We start from the raw sequence: 6,837 nt of genomic DNA on the forward strand, positions 1-6,837 counted from the left end.
GCTCTTGAAGTGCGAATTGAATCGCATTTCTCCCCCATCTCTAAGTGCTGCTAACCCTAATAATTTTGTACAAAAATTATTTTATTTATTCATTTTGGTGTCCATGTACTGCTTCCTCTCAGTGATTTCAAGGTAGATTAAAAAAAGAAATAGAAACCAGGTCAGGTGAGCATAGACAATGTAAAGCAATGCAGATAAAGTAAGTGTTAATAATCAGAGAGTTTGAAGTATTTAAAATTAATTTTAAGAGACTGTGGTCTTTGCCTAGCGTTGGATAAAGGACTATGAAGTTGGCAATGGGGTGTTCTAGAATTCCTGGGCAGGATGTTCTGCAGCTGGGCCATAACTATCCAAAAAGTTGCCTCCCTTGTTGATGTTGCCTGTGATGAAAGTGCTACTTGTGGAAGAACATGGTCCAAAGACCTTAGCGTTTGAGTGTAAATGCATGCTCCACTTTTTAACCCAGAGATGCCTCAGGTGGCAAACCATAAGGTATAAAAGCAATCTCATTATAAGAAAATTAAAGAACAGTCAAAAACAGCCAATTGGAAAATAGTTTTGAGACAGACAGTGCCTATTGCAATATTAAGGAAATCAGCCAGCCAGACAAAACTAACAAACGCCTCCTGGAATATACAAGTCTTTAATCAGTAGCAAAGAACAAAGCCATTTGAGAGAGTTCCAGACAAATTTCCTTGGGTGTAACTGGTGTAACTCTTGTTCCATCAGCTGTATTTCTGAGGAAGGTGGGATCCTCAAAAGAGCTGCTTCAGCTGATCTGTAAGGACAAGCAGGCTCTTCTGGGAATTCCAAACTGTTTAGGATAGCCTTCCCCAATCTCACGCTGTCCAGATGTTCTTGGACTCCAGCTCCCATCAACTACAGGTCAGGGAAGATGTGAATCAGAGCTGAAGATGTCTGGAGGACAGCGGCTTATCAGCATCACGTTGAAATGAGCCTGGAAACAAAATGGCGGCCAGGATGACCAAACGACAAAGTAGCTATATATTCCATTGAACTGATACTGAGGGTAGGTATGGGCAAATCTCAGTTAGTTTCAGTTTCTGTCAGTTTCTCATTTGTCCAATCATAAATTTAGTTATCCACATTCCTACATCAGTTTGTGGCTATTAATTTAAAATGTCCTTATGAAAATTTACCAGCCTTTTTGGTGCAAATTTATTTCAATACACACATTTATGTTTGTGATTTCACCCCCTAATATCCATATCTTTGTAAAGCAGTTTCTCCTAACATAATGCAATTTTGCATGTTGTTTTGACTCATACATATATACATTTAATGCATATTTTACCTCAATATATGCATTTTTGTACACATTACTTGACTGGAGAACTGCATTGCAAGATTCAGAGATGCCTGTGTTTTAGTTTGAGTATTGTAGTAATTAGCAAAGTACCAGTCTCAGCTTCTTGGTGTCAACATGTGCTCAGAGGTACCCAGTTCTGTAACTCTCAGACTGCATCTGCCTGGCTGAGTCATTGTTTTGTACCTAGATGGCCTAGGTTAAGCCAGTGTAAAGTACACCAGATCCAAACTCTGTTCAGGAATGGAACCGCTGCTGGCTGAGCTGGCCTAAGCCTGGCAAAGGAATGAGCAGGTCAGGATGGAGTGGATCTCTGACTCAGACACCTGATTCCAGGCTCAGGTGGCATTAAGTCCCCAGCCCTGGCTCAGCTAAAGATACACCGACATAACTTGCTCATCATGGCTCACCTGGCTGAGCCAAAGCTAGCTGAGCCGAGGCCAGAGTAAAAGGGGTGTTTTGGAGGTATGGCACCAGTGAGACCCAGGGTGGGTGGTGGGTAGGGCTTAAGCGAGATCCTTAACTTGGTCATGTGACCTGGCAACCAGGCATAGGCCACCATTTTAAAGGCAGCGTCCCTGCTGCTGAATAAAGGTTGGAGCTGGTGTAACAGTACACCAGCTGAACTTAAACCAGTTTGCTTTACGCCAGTTTCTTGTGCATAGGACACTTCCCTTGAAATAGCGTTTGAGTTATACCACCCTTTTTGGAAGCTTATCTAGTGGCTGTTTCAAAGCAAGTGGGAGCTGCGACAAAAGGCTGTAGTGTGGAGTCTAGCCACACTGTTTAATTTCCCATTTTCTATGTTTGAAAGAGGTGGAAGGGCTATAGCTCAGTGGAAGAGAGTCTGCTTTGCATGCAGAACATCCCAGGTTCAATTCCTGGCACTTCCTGAAACTTGGAGAGCTGCTACCAGTCAGGGCAGACAATAGTGAGCTGGATGGAATGAAGGTCCTACTCAGTATAGGCAGCTTTCTATGTTTCCATCTTTCCGCAGACACAGTCAGCATGCCATGGGCACTGAGCATGCTCAGCCCTCATTGGGCTGTCCCCCCCATTTTTTAAAAAAAAACTTTTGCAAACTTCTCTGAAGTCTGCCTCTCTCTTGTACATGAGTAGTGCTGTTTTGCTATGTGAGTGACAGCACTCATTGCCCAAATGTTGGAACCAGAGGGAAGGATATAATCCTTTTCTCTCTGTGTGTTTTTTTAATCCCCTAACAAAATCAGTAAAATCCCAAAACAAACTGAATTACAGTACAGGGTGTCCTAACAAAATGGATTGTTTTTGTCTCTTTGGGTTTTGATGGGACTTGTAGTCCAGCAACATCTGGAGGGTACCATATTTACCGTACTTCAAGTATTTGCCTCTTTATATTTTTCTGTCTGAATTTCCCACTTCTGTCTGAATTTCCCCCACTTCTTTTTGGCAGTCCTTATGTGAATTATATACAACTTATTTTGGAGTCTCATAATTATTTGTTCTTTCTTTCATTACAAAAGAAAGAAAGAGAATAATGTTAAGACATTTACTTAGAAGCAGGTTGGACAAGAGAAGAGAGACAGTTTTCCCTTGCTTGGAAAGCAGCACAGAATTTTTTTTAAGCTGGGTGAAAAGCAAAAACTGGCTGTCCTGCTTTGAATTAAATCAATATGCCGGTTGCTGAGTGATTGGTGTATCAGGCATGTTACCCTGAGAAGCAGGTGTAACAGCTCAGAACACTTTTTTCGTCCTCTGCAGCTTTCTCTACGCTTGGGAGTGTTTTCGTTGGCCTTTGATAAGTGCTTAAGCTTTGTCCTGGAGGTTGGAACGGTTCCACCAGTTTGTTCCGACAGGCAGAAAGTCCTTGCCCAAGACTGCCTCCCTTCGTTTCAATTGACGCCCTTGTTTGCTAAGGGCTGTCTCCGGTGCTTGTTACCCTCCGAGTAGACCCACTGAAATGGGTGATGTAGGCCTGTAAATTCTGATTGGCCTACTCTGCAAAAACTTAGTTGGCTGCAACCCAGAAGCTCCGTTGTACAGGTTAGATTCTGAGAAGCTGGCGTTTCATGGGAAATGCCCCTTGGTGTCTCCTTTACCTTTGCAACTCTGCATGAATTTTGCACACCCATAGCGCCGCCTAGGAGAATTTGAAAAAAATTGAACTGAGAAGAGTGAAGGATTACGGAAAGTGTTTATGTTGGCGTGTGTGTGAGTGTGAAGGGGGTAAATGCAACACTAGGGAGCTTCCTTTTCAGCTGCTGTTCTGTTAGCATTATTTTATGGGATGTAATTCTTTTATAATTGTTCTACTGATGATTTGCGAATGGTGTTATTTATTAATTATATTCATTTATATCCCACCTTTTCACCTGACTGGGACTCGAGGCAGCTCATGGAAATTAAGACAACATAGGTAAAAGCTAAAAACACAGGGGGGGGGGAATCATTAATCTCAGATAGAATTAAAAACAACCCCCCCCCAAATCTACTAAAATACAGATGATAAAAACAAGAAAAACAGACAGCATTATTAAAGCTATTTCCTTTAAAGCAGTTAGCTCCCAAGGCCTGTCAGAATAAAAAGTTATTCACCTGCTGGTAGCAGGAGAACAAGGTGGGCATCAGTCTACCTTCTCTAAGAAGGGAGCTCCAAACTCTGAGAGCAGCCATTTGTGCTGCAACTATCATATTCTGTTGCTGTTTGTAAACTGCTTTGGGATTCCCTTGGATACAGAGTGGCATAGAAATACAATCTATCAAATCTAAAGTTCTTGTTGGTTACCTTGTCTTCTCCATGCAAGGTAAGATCGGTCATGATAAGAGGTGCTCTGGTTCATTGAAAAATACTCTTACCTTGCCAATCTCTAGGGCCCAGGTGTCCTTGATATTATTATTATTATGAAAGGATTTTTTTAAAAATAAAAAATTACATTAATATTAATCTCATGTGTCTTGCTCTTCCTGCAAGAACCTCAGGGTGGTGTGTGTGTGATTCTGTTTTGACAAACTTGTAAGGTAGGTTAAGTGGAGAAGCAGGGACTGTCCCGAGATTGCGTCATGGCTGAGTGGGGATTTGAACCCAGTTCTCCCTGCTCTTGACATTCCAACCACTATCACACCTGGGTGCTGATGGAAAAAATAATAGTTATTAGTTCTCACGTATTTTTATCCCATGTCTGTTTTGATCCACTACATAATGCTGTGCTCCACTACTCACATTTTCATCAGCCTGACCTACCTTAGATGGTTCTGAGGATAAATGTGGTAGTTGCAGGGGGGACGGGGACAGGACGGGACACCCCTACCCTTTCAGGAAAGGTCAGGTATAGATGCAGTAAATAATAAGCACAATAACCCCACGATGAATTTATTTCTCATTGTTCTCACAGTTTTGGGAATGACTGCCCTGTTCCACATGCGAATTTTGTGCCGTCTTCATATTCAGTATTGATTATCTTGCTTTTCTATGAGCATGAACCCTCTCTAGCAGAGGCGGAGAACCTTTGACCCTCCAGATGTTGCTGAACCACAGCTCCCTTCATCCCTGAGCAGTGGCCATGTGTGCTGGGCCTGATGGGAGTTGGAGTTCAACAGCATCTGGAGGACCATAGCTTCCCTGCCCTTGGCTCTAGGATGCCTTTGATTAACAGCCTGGTATGTTTTGTGAGCAAAAAAAAAAAAAAAATCCTCTCCAAACATATGATTAGCCACTGTGCTAATGGGCGTGGCAGGGGAATAGAGGGCAGGCTAGCTGGTTCATGGCAGGCTTGGGAGTCTAATAGAAGGTTTTGAATATTTCCTGCAGATACCCCCCCCCCCGATTCAGTTCATGAACTCTTAATGTTGCAGGGGAATAAAGTGGCTTTGGTTATATCTCACACCTGTGTTTTGCCTCTTTATTTCAGGTCTCCTGATGCAAAGGTGCAAATCATGTGAAATTTGTGTTAAAATGTGAGCGAGTTTTCAAGAGGGCTTTAAAAATAAAAATAAATAAATAGTTGTCAAATGTGGCAAACTGAATTTAAGATTAGAAACAGGTGAATTGGAAAGGAAGTGAGATTGACAGATTCACCCATCCCTACCTTCGGCCCTTTCCACCATTTTGTAAAATGTCTGCTTGTGTCCACTCATTTGGCCTATAAATGTAGCTTTCTTTTCTTTCCTTCTTCTGTTTTTCAGGTGTGGTTTGCACGGCTTTCCTAAGGCACACATGGAAGTTGCTCACCAAATGAATGGAAGTGAATGGAGGCATGGCACCACCATCATTTTTTTATATATATTTCTTTAAGAAAGCTGAATCCTTGGCCACCCCATCTAGGGAATTCCTAGGTTGCTATAGTGAAGAGAATGCGAAAGCATCTTGCTTCTGACAGTAGCCCAACCTCCACCATTGGGAAGCCCGCAATCAGGACATTAAGGGAATTGTCCTGTCTGGTTGATGTCTGTAGCATCTAATACTGAGATATACTGCCTCTGAAACTGGAGGTTCCTTTTTCTTTATATATTTTTAACCTGCCCTTCCTCCCAAAGTAGCCCAGAGCTGTAAACACAAAAGTGATTAAACAAAAAGAAAAAACATATTAAAAAAACCTCAGAAGCATTAAAAAAAATAATCTAAAATGATCCATGTCACTATTGATTGATCTATCTCCTATGCCATGGAATAATGCTTAGGACAGCTTTTCTTCTGCAACCTGGTGATGTCCTTACATTTTGGACTACAACTCCCATCAGCCCTGGCCAACATAATAATTAGGGATGTTGGCTTTTGTTGATTGCTATATATTGTCTGGTTTGGCATTTGTTTTGTTATGTTTTTAAAACTAATAAAGCATTAAAAATAATAATAATTAGGATGTTGGGAATTGTAGTCCAAATCATCTGGTGGATGCCAGGTTGGGGAACGGTGGCACAGGAGAAAAACACTATATGAAGAATGATTATCAGATTTTGTCATTAAATAAGCTAGCTTAGTGTTGTTTTGTTTTGCTGTTTCTAGAAATGTCCTATAGGTGACAGAACAGAGTAAAATAGCTTCTTCGCTGTATCCAGAATAATAATTATTTATTATATCTGATATAATATAAGTTTCCCCACAGGGATCTGGGTGGCCACAGTGAGAATTAAGGGGGCCAGAAGCCTGATCTCTCCATAGGAGGCTTTAATTATGGTTTTGATTCTGTCTTTAATGTATTAGTTATAATGATACCTCACCATTCCCCTGAGGAGCTTGAGGTGGTGTGCATGATTCTCTTCCTCCCCATCTTGTGCCCCACAACAACCATGGGAGATAGGTTAGGCCCAGAGACCTTGGCCCAATGAATCTTCATGGCCGAGTGGGGAATAAAACCCTGGTCTCTCAGGTCGTAGTCTAGCACTCTAGCTATTACAGCACCACACTGGATCTCGTTAGAGAAAAAAAAAAGGCTTAGATTTTTCTGCCCAGGTTTGTTTGGGGAACTTCCAAATGAAAGCAGAACACAGAAGCCGCTGTTTTCCCTATCTGCGTCTACATCTAAAGTGCCGCC

General features: G+C 41.8%; 2 long non-coding RNA genes across 2 annotated transcripts; one reads left to right on the forward strand and one right to left on the reverse strand.

The window, feature by feature from the left end:
• Positions 1 to 629: 629 nt before the first annotated feature.
• On the reverse strand, positions 630 to 5,526 carry LOC310768514. The gene is made up of 2 exons (XR_014551347.1): positions 5,392 to 5,526; positions 630 to 958 (listed from the first exon to the last, which is right to left on the reverse strand). It is a non-coding gene; the product is annotated as an uncharacterized lncRNA (long non-coding RNA).
• LOC310768515 lies at positions 941 to 5,788 on the forward strand. Its single transcript, XR_014551348.1, has 3 exons — positions 941 to 1,030; positions 3,699 to 3,722; positions 5,489 to 5,788. It is a non-coding gene; the product is annotated as an uncharacterized lncRNA (long non-coding RNA).
• The last annotated feature ends 1,049 nt before the right edge of the window (positions 5,789 to 6,837 follow it).

Source organism: Podarcis filfolensis (assembly GCF_964270895.1).
Source record: "Podarcis filfolensis genome assembly, chromosome: 8".
In the NCBI taxonomy this organism is placed as follows: Eukaryota; Metazoa; Chordata; class Lepidosauria; order Squamata; family Lacertidae; genus Podarcis; species Podarcis filfolensis.